The 8,463-nt window shown below is 66.0% G+C and overlaps 1 protein-coding gene across 2 annotated transcripts in view; it reads left to right on the top strand.

The window, feature by feature from the left end:
* POLR2F (polymerase (RNA) II (DNA directed) polypeptide F) overlaps window positions 1-8,463 on the top strand; it is a 60,863-nt gene that overhangs the window by 49,588 nt on the left and 2,812 nt on the right. The gene's annotated exons all lie outside the window — the stretch shown is intronic.

Here is an 8,463-nt window from a genome sequence, read left to right as displayed (position 1 = left end):
ATGTTATTACCACTGTAGTGATGGACACCAGTTTTGGCCAACATGGCGTAGTACTCTATTTCAGATTTCCTTAAGGCTGGGCAGTTGTTGGCGAGGATGACCAGTTTAGCTTTGCCTTGTCTGATCATTTTCACAGTCTGCTTGTACCCCAGCACGTACTTTCCACTTTTCATAACAAGTTGGAGCCTAGAGTTGATCGACTCCAGCGACTTTTTCGTCTTCTTTGCGGCCACCATCCTTCAGCCTTAGGTGCGGGATGGCCCCCAACCTAGTACAGCCGCCAAGATGGCTGGGGCTATTATTATTTTTTAAGAGATACTATTCTCTTTTAAAGCCAGACACTCCCCAATTTCTAAAGTGTACCACTCTTTGGGGTTTGTTATATATATATATAATACAGAACTGGGGTACAGGCCAGAGATGCGGAGGGTGAGAGGCTTCACAGGACGGTGCTGTGCTTTAACCTGCTGCGCCCCCAGGGAGGGCTGGGGTTTGGTATATTTTTATACACTTTTAAAATTGTTGATAAAATCTATAACCAAGCTTATTTTTAAATCATTTTTTAAGAAGATTTATTTCTGCATACAGAACTGGAGTACAGGCCAGAGGTGTAGGGGCTGAGAGGAGAAACCAGGGATAGAGTGGGGAGCAAAGCAGGTGGATCCACTGAAACACGCTGCTGCGGGGAGCAGTGGGGAGACGGGAGGGCTCTGCTGAGCCCTGGGGTTCCTCCCTGGGGGGACTTGCACGCTGTGGCTGCTTCGCAGAGCTGAGACTGACCCCCTTGCGCACAGGGAGGCCTGTTGGCCTAGTGTTTACTGAGCACTTGCTACATGCTGGACTCTGCAGAAGATGCCTGGCACCCCTCAGGCCTAGTGCCTGTAAGGCAGGCGCTGGCCGCGCCCCACAGAGGATCCTCAGCCATCTGCTGAGGTGCAGAGAGCCCGGGATTTTGCTGAAGCATCAGGCTGAGGCCCGAATTGCACCCCTCTCTCCTGAGAGCCGCCCGCTCTGCAGAGCTCTTGTGAATCCAGGTGAGCCCAGGTGGCCGGACGCACCTGGCCGCTTCTCTCCTCTCACCCCTGGGCCCTGTGCGTGGGGCTGAGCGGAGGTGGGTGGCCCCTGGCGGCTGAGGGACGGTGGGGATTCAGACCAAGGCGGGCTGGGCTCTGCCGCTTTCCATTCCGGCGCTGCCCCGGGGCGGGGCTCCCCGCTTTCAGAGCCTGCAGGGGCCCAGCGCCCCTTCTGGTTACCCCCGGAGCCCTGTGGCCCTATAGCATTGGCACCCGGGTGCCTCCCAGGCCCAAAGGCAGCAGGGGTGACTGGCGTGGGCCCACGATCCCCGTGGGTGTGCGTGCCACGTGACGGTCTCGGGTGCACCAGGTGTGCACACACCTGCGTGTCACACTCTGCGCATGCCTGGAGGAAGAGGAGGAGGAGGCCGGGCTGGACAGCACCGAGCGGCCGCCGGGTCCTCTGAGTGTTCCCTCTGCTCACCCCCAGAGCTGCCGTTCTCCAAGGCTAGAGCACAGCAGGCCGAGAAGGGGAGGTGGCTGTCTGCCTGGGGGCGCGAGGGGGGGACGGCAGGCCGCACTGGGCCGCTGTGAACAGGGCTGGGCTGCCCCCCTGCACGCGGTGGCCTCTCATGGCCCTCGGCGGCCACTCGGGGCGCTGATGCGTGCTCAAGGGGCGGTGGGAGGCCGGGGGCCAGAGGCTTGCAGATTCCAGGGACCGGAGGCATGGGTAGTGAGGTCTGCTACGGGCCGGGCAGGGGTAGAGCAGGGGTGATGGCAGAAGGGCGGTGCTGCCCAGGGGTGGAGGCTGACGGGGGAGGGCGGGTGTGAGTTCACAGAAGCTTAGAAAGCGGGCAGTGGAAGACTAGTTTATATAGAGGGGAAACTGAGGCCCGGGGAGGGGGGGGACTTACCCGCAAGAGTAACAGGGTCAGCCCAGGCAGTTCAAGGAGCACCCCTCAGCCGGTGAGGAGAGCGGGCAAGGCCCCGCCCCCCATCAGCTGCCCCGTCCACGGGCGGGACGGCAGTGAGCACCCAGTGGCACAAGAGCGGGCGTGAGCAGGGGGACGAGGGAGCAGCAGAGGACTGTCCCCAGGCAGGGGGTCGCGTCCGAGTGGGCTCTGAAGGATGGAGAGGAGTTCCAAGCTCCTCTGAGCAGGCGTGAAAGGGTCAGTGTGGAGGCATCGCACTAGGGCCCTGCTCGGCGCCTGCCTCTGCCCCTGGGAGGGCAGTGACCGTCTGGCCCCCGCTCGCCCCTCATCCCCTCAGACACTTCCAGCAGGCGGGGCGCGGCGGGAGGGCCTGGGTATGTTCATGTCCTGCAGCGGGGGTGGGCCTGGGCGCCCCAGGGCCCTAGGCTTGGCCAACACCCCAGTTCGTTCTGGCTTCAGGACCTTGAGTCACCCTTCCATTCAGTCTTTTCTTCGAGTTCCAGCCACGAACAGGCCTGACAGAGGGACGGGGTTCCGCGAGCCAGAGACGGGCATTTCGCAAGGCGCCGCCTGACAAAGGGTGGGGGCGTGGGGGAGCTCAGTCGGACAAGTGCGGCTGGAGCTGGGGGCTTGCGGGGGGCCGGAAGAGGCAGCTGGAGCCTGTCTGAGGCTGGAGCTGGCGAGCAGAGCGGGAGTTTGGATTTTCATCTTCCGAACAGAAGATGCTGATGGAGTCTCAGCCAGATCAACTGCCCCAGAACCCAGGACTGGGCGGGGAGCCGGGGAGAACCCGCGGGAGCAGAGACCCTGGACAGTGCAGCTCTGCTGGGCTGGAGGTGGCCGTAGAGGCCAAGTTTCACAATGTTGAAACGCCCACCAGGGTCAGTTTCAAGCTTCCAAGGTGACATCAACAGGCTTGGAAAATTCCAGAAAATGTGAAGTTGGCTCTCATGAGCAGTCACGAGCCAACACATCCCGGTGGAAAGACTGGACTTGCTGACGATGCCTGGTGCTTGGTCCCTGGGTGGAGGCCCCAGGAGGCCCCAGAGTGTGCGTCCAGGCTCGGGGTGGGCCTGGAGGTCTGTGTGGCCTGAGAGCCCCCCGCCCCTCTGCAGACTCCCCCCGCCTGGGCTGGGTTGAGAAGGTGCTGGGCGGGGTGTGGGGGTGGGGAGTGGGCAAGACAGGCTGGGAAGGCCTTGCTGAGCATGGGCAAGGGTTGACCAGCTGGGGTGGGGCAGTGAGGGGTCTGTGGCCGGGGTGGGGTGGGGAGAGCCACACGGGAGACCAGGATAGGGGTGACAGACCATGCGAGCCTCCAGCCCTGGCAGCGGGGAAGGGCTCAGGACGGTCAGTCCTGTGTCCGGTGCTGCCCCTTCCCCCGTCATGTGGACACGCCTCCCCGGGAAGCAGGAGGGGGCCCAGGGGAACTCGGGGCCTCGGCGCTCCCCGTGGGGCCCTCCTCCCCACATCTTGCTACTTCTCAGTCGCTCCCCTTCTTCCGTGTCGTCAGAGCAGACGCGACCCCGAGTCCCCACTGGGCCTGGTGCGGAGGGCGATGCCTCTCCCCGGGGAGTGAGGCCTGGGCCCCAGAGCGCAGCCCAGGCCTGGCCCCGCACGGCCTCACTGTCCTGGATGGGGCTGACCCTGGCCAGCCCCCGCCTCAGTCCTGACCCCCCCACGACAGTGTCACGCCAAGCCTGAGCCCCGTTTCCTGTGTGTGACCTGGATGATCTCTGGGGTTGCTTCAAGCCCCAAAGGGCCGCGAGCCCCCGTCCCAAACCCCAGTCACACTGCTGCCGAAACCGCCCTCTGGCCCATCAATGGTGCCAATGTTCTGCGCCTGGCGTGAAGCTCACTCATCTTTGACTCAGCCCCCCACGCCCCCACGGGCGTCATCAGCCACGACCTCGGGACTTGCTCACTTCCGCCGCCCCCCCCCGCCGCCCCAGTCCCCGCTGTCTGAGGTCTGGAGGGCTCTGGCCAGAGCGCCCTCCCTGTCTCCGTCACTCCCCAGCAGAGCACCCCGCATCACACGGCCGACTCCTCTGGGGTAACCGTCTGCGGGGAGCAGCAGCCCGTGGGAGCCAAGCCGTCCTCGGACTGAGCCGGTGCTGGAGAGATGGGGGGCTCAGTCTTGGGGAAGGAGCAAGGAGCCCGAGCGGAGGGTGGGGCACAACCGTCCACCTGACCCGAGCTGCTGTGGCCATGCCCGCGTGCCAGCCGCTCAGCATAGGTCTGAGCCGGCCATCTGTGAGCCGGGTGCGGGGCAGGGACACCAGGCCCACGAGGGCACAGCCCTGCCCATGGGGAGCGCACACTCGCCCCGAGGGCCTGGGGGACCGGGAGGCTGGGAGGGGCTGTCACCGGGGCGCACCTGCGACCCATGTTAAAGTGTACACTGGTGTGTCCCCCGAGTGGACCTGACTTCCCAACCCGGGGCCACTCGGGACAGTCTGGCCCGCAGCTCACAGCTGCCCACGGCCGCCCTGCCTGGTCCTGTCTCCCCGCCGGCCCCCCTGGGGGCTCCCACAGCACACGTGGGCAGCAAGGCCCGTACTGGGCCAGGGACTGACCTGGGGACCCCTGATCTGGGCCAGGGCTGGGCCCAGAGTGTCGGGGTTGTGGGGGTCTCTGTCGGCACCCCAAGTCCTTCTGGGCAGAGGAGGCTTGGTGGGACCAAACCAGGAGTCAGGCCCTCTGCGGGCATGGAGGACCAAGGACTGTGTCCAGGCCGAAGCGGGCGCTGCAGGCTGGCAGCCTCGGCAGCCAGGGCCCGGGGCGCACGGGCAGGGGTCTGGCCCCAGGGAGCAGAGGGCGGGGGTCCGAGCTTGAGTTCCTCAGCTGTTTCCCGAGAGCCCGGAGGCTCCAAGGGGTGGAGGTGGGAGGCCGGCCGGAAGGCGCCGTGGCCCTGCCGCGCCCCCACGTGACTCCCGGTGACGGCAGGCAGCACCCGTGGGGGCCTCGAGGCTTCCGCCGGCGCCGCAGGCGTGTAACGTGGCCGGTCACCGGCCGCCCCGTGACTTCCGTGTGACCCGCACGGGCTCAGAGCGCTTCCCGCCTGGGCCGCTGTGGGCTGAGTCGGGAGGCCGGGGACGGCCGACCCCTCCTGCGGCACAGCTCTGGGGCGGGCTCCCCACAGGCAGGGGCGCCCCGATGCGCCGCGGCGCTGGGTCCCCCCGACCTCTCCCGCCACTCGGCCTCAGCTCCTGGCCCCCCCGGCTCCTCCAGCCCGCTGGGCTTGCCGCTTTGCCAGCGCCACCAACCCCCCGCCCGGCCACGCCAGCCACGGAGCCCGGTGACCCCTGGTGGTCCCGCCTGCCTCCCAAGGCTGCCCACGCGCTGGCGGCCGGGGCCCCGGCTGCCTCCCCTCACCCACCCTGTCCTACCCTGTTCGAGCCTCAGCATCTGCTCCACCACCTCCTGGCGTGTGGCTGCAGGCAGGCCAGTCCCAGCCCTCTCTGAGCCTCAGAGGTGGCGGGGGGTCACGGAAGAGCTCGGAGGAACCAGGCTGCCTCCCACAAAACCCGCTCGGAGGCCAGCTGCGCCCCTGGGGGGCTGTGACGACTCTCCGAGCCTCGGTTTCCTCCTCCGTAAAATGGGTACAAGGACGCTCCCAGGGACGGGCCTCAGTCTGGAGTTCAGCCCCAGGCTGGTGTAGGGATGGGAACTGAGCTGGGCCCAGGCGGGCCCCCCTCCCCCCACTCGCCAGCTGGGGGCTGAGGTCCCCTTTCCTGCTGTGCCAGTTCCCCCCTCAAGGCCCTTACCCCTCCTGGTCCTTCATTGAAGAAGATTTGTTTATTTATGCATATAAGAACTGAGGTGTGGGCCAGAGTGGGGGTGGTGGGATTTAGAGGCATCACCAGTCCCAGAGTGGGGAGCAGCCCAGGCAGATCGACTGAAACACACTGCTGAGGGGAGCGGGGGGAGGCAGGAGCGGTCTGCTGCGCCCTGTGGGCTGCCCCCTCCCCCCCGGTCCCGCCCCCCCCCCCCCCAATCTGGCCTCGCTGCTTCGCAGGGCTCCAGGAAGGCAGGGACTCACTTGACCGATGAGAGGGGCTCGCAGTGGGGGGCAGACAGGCTGCCCCCCCGTCTCTGCCTGCCCCATGCCCACTAGGGCTGGGGCCCAGGAAGGCGCCCCTCTCTTCAGCTGAACCTCGGTCTGTTCTGCTTTGTCTCTCTGGGCTCCCCTCCCCGACCCGGGCTGTGGGCCCTCACCCGGGCACCGCTCTCTGCGGGGCCGTCCTCCACCCCACACCTCACCCCACTCCAGGCTCTGACTGGGCTGAGCTGAGCAAGACATCAAGACGTGTGTAGGGGAGGGGCAGGAAGGCTGCCCCCCAGCTGGTGATCCTGACACACCCCTCACCTCGGAGCCCCCTGAATGAGCAGCTGCTTTTCAGGAACCCCCCCCCAAATCTGCCACGTACGTGAGGTTTTACCTATGAGGAAACTGAGGCCCAAGAAGGGAAGGACCTGCCTTTCGGGGCTGTGTGCTGACCCCCCAGCTGGGCGGGCTTCTGGGGGTGTCCTGAGCGCCTCGTGAGCCTTTCAAAACTACCTGGAAAGGGGCTTCCTTAGCGCACGGGGGTTCCCCTGCAGGTGCCCAGAGCTTCAGACCACAAAGCGCCAAGGCCCGTTGCTGCCTCAGGGCCTGGTCTGCCCCAAAGGGCTGGACGGGAGGCGGCCACCAGGGGCGTCCCTGCGAGGGGCGGAGCCCAGGGACTCGGGGCGCAGTCGCAGTCGCCAGTCCTCACCCTCCACAGTACTCCAGGTGCCTGGGGCCGCTAGGGAGGCCCAGAGGCCTGGACTCCGACCCCCCTCAGCCCCTGGCTCCCGCTGCCCCCTGCCGCTCTGGCCTCTGCCTGTTCCCAGACTCACCGGCATGTTCTTCTAGGGGCTCTGCCTGTGCTGCGCCCACTTCTGGAACATTCTTCCCCAGTGTTCTCCCTCTTTGCTCTTTGACCTCAGAGGTAGCACCCTGGGGCGCCTTCCCTGACTGGGGGTCCAAAGCAGAAGCCCCTGTCCGCTTCCTTCAGCCGGCTCCGTTTTGTCACGGGGCGTGTGCCCTCAGCAGAGGGGACGCAGCTCTTCAAGTCAGGCTGGTCCTGAGGTGGCGATGGCCAGTCCGTGACCATGGGCAGTGACCAGAGCACAGAGGCTTCTTGTAGGGTCACTGGCTTTATGATCAGATGTGGCCTCCGGGAGCTGAGAACCAGAGCGTGTGGATGGGGTGGAGGTGGGGGAGGGAAGAGATTCAGTGAGATTTCAGGGGATGAGTCTCCAACACAGAACTGAAAAGACGTCCGGGCCCCCTACTGCTCCCTTCAGCAGGAGGCCGGGGGGGCTCGGACGGGGAGCCAGAAGATGCAAGTCTCCAGGGGGTCCCTGACTGTATTCTGGAGAGGTCAGGTGGGCTGGGTGTCCAAGCCCTGGACTTGGGCTCCAGGCCCAGACAAGTAGAATGACTCCAGCCCACGGCCACTGGCGCTGGGTCTTGGCCAAGCGGCCATGTTGGGGCTCTGGTTCCATTGCCCGGACCAGGCCTGGGAGACAGGAAACGGCCCCACGCAGGGCCCAAGAGGCCCGAGCATGCCCCTCCCTCCCCACCTCCCACAGTGGCCTCAGGCCCCTGCACCCCTGCGCCCATGGGGTTAAATCTCTCCCCGTCTCTCTCTGCTCCAAGTTGTTTTCCAAATGAGGCAGAGAATGGTTCTCTTGTTACCAACATGGCTTCTGGGCATTGGGTAATGCGCTCCCTCTTCTCCCTGCCCTGCGCCACAAAGGGGCCTTTTGTTCCACTCCCTGCCCCTCTCTCTGGCTCTTCCCCTGCCCCCCCCCCCCCCCACTCCCTCCTCCCTGCCCCTCCCGCCCCACACTGCACCCCAGAGCTGCACGGAGTGACCGTGGCCTGGCCGTGGTGACCCTCCCTCCCCGCAGAGTCCTGGGAGAAAAAGGGGCCTCATGGCCGCGGCGGCCATTTTGCCGCGGCCTATGCAGGCAGCCCCGGCCTGCGGTGAGGCCTGCCATGCGGGGAAGGCCGCTGTGGGGGTGGTGGGGTGCACCGCCTGTCCTCCAGGACAGGAGGCCAATCCCCACCCCCCCAGCCCCGCCCCGTGGCCGCCCCTCAGCGCCACTCGACACCTCCCACCCACCATCTTGATGGTCTGCGGGCGGCCTAGGAGGGATGTGAGTGGAGCCCGAGGCCGCGGTGCCAGGGGTGCGGGTGGCCCTACCTGTGGCCCAGCGGGTGCCGCCGCAGGCCTGAGCCCGCGCGAGCCCCCCAGCCTGACCAAGAAAAGCAGGCGCCATGGCCGCGGGAAACAGCGAGGCAGGCCGGGCTGCCAGCAAGAGCCCACAGCCAGATCTGCCGGGTTCACAGAAGTAGAAGGAAGGAAACAGAACGTGCCACGGTGGGAGTGTCAGGAAGCCAGTTAGCGACCGGAGTGCCCGCTCCCAGGCCTCAGTCTCTGCCCACCTCGTGCTCCCCACAATGCCCCCGAGGAGGAAAGGGCAGAGGC

Source organism: Condylura cristata, unplaced genomic scaffold (assembly GCF_000260355.1).
Source record: "Condylura cristata isolate star-nosed mole 26May11 unplaced genomic scaffold, ConCri1.0 scaffold00004, whole genome shotgun sequence".
Classification (NCBI taxonomy): domain Eukaryota; kingdom Metazoa; phylum Chordata; class Mammalia; order Eulipotyphla; family Talpidae; genus Condylura; species Condylura cristata.
This window is presented reverse-complemented; position numbering and strand designations above follow the sequence as displayed.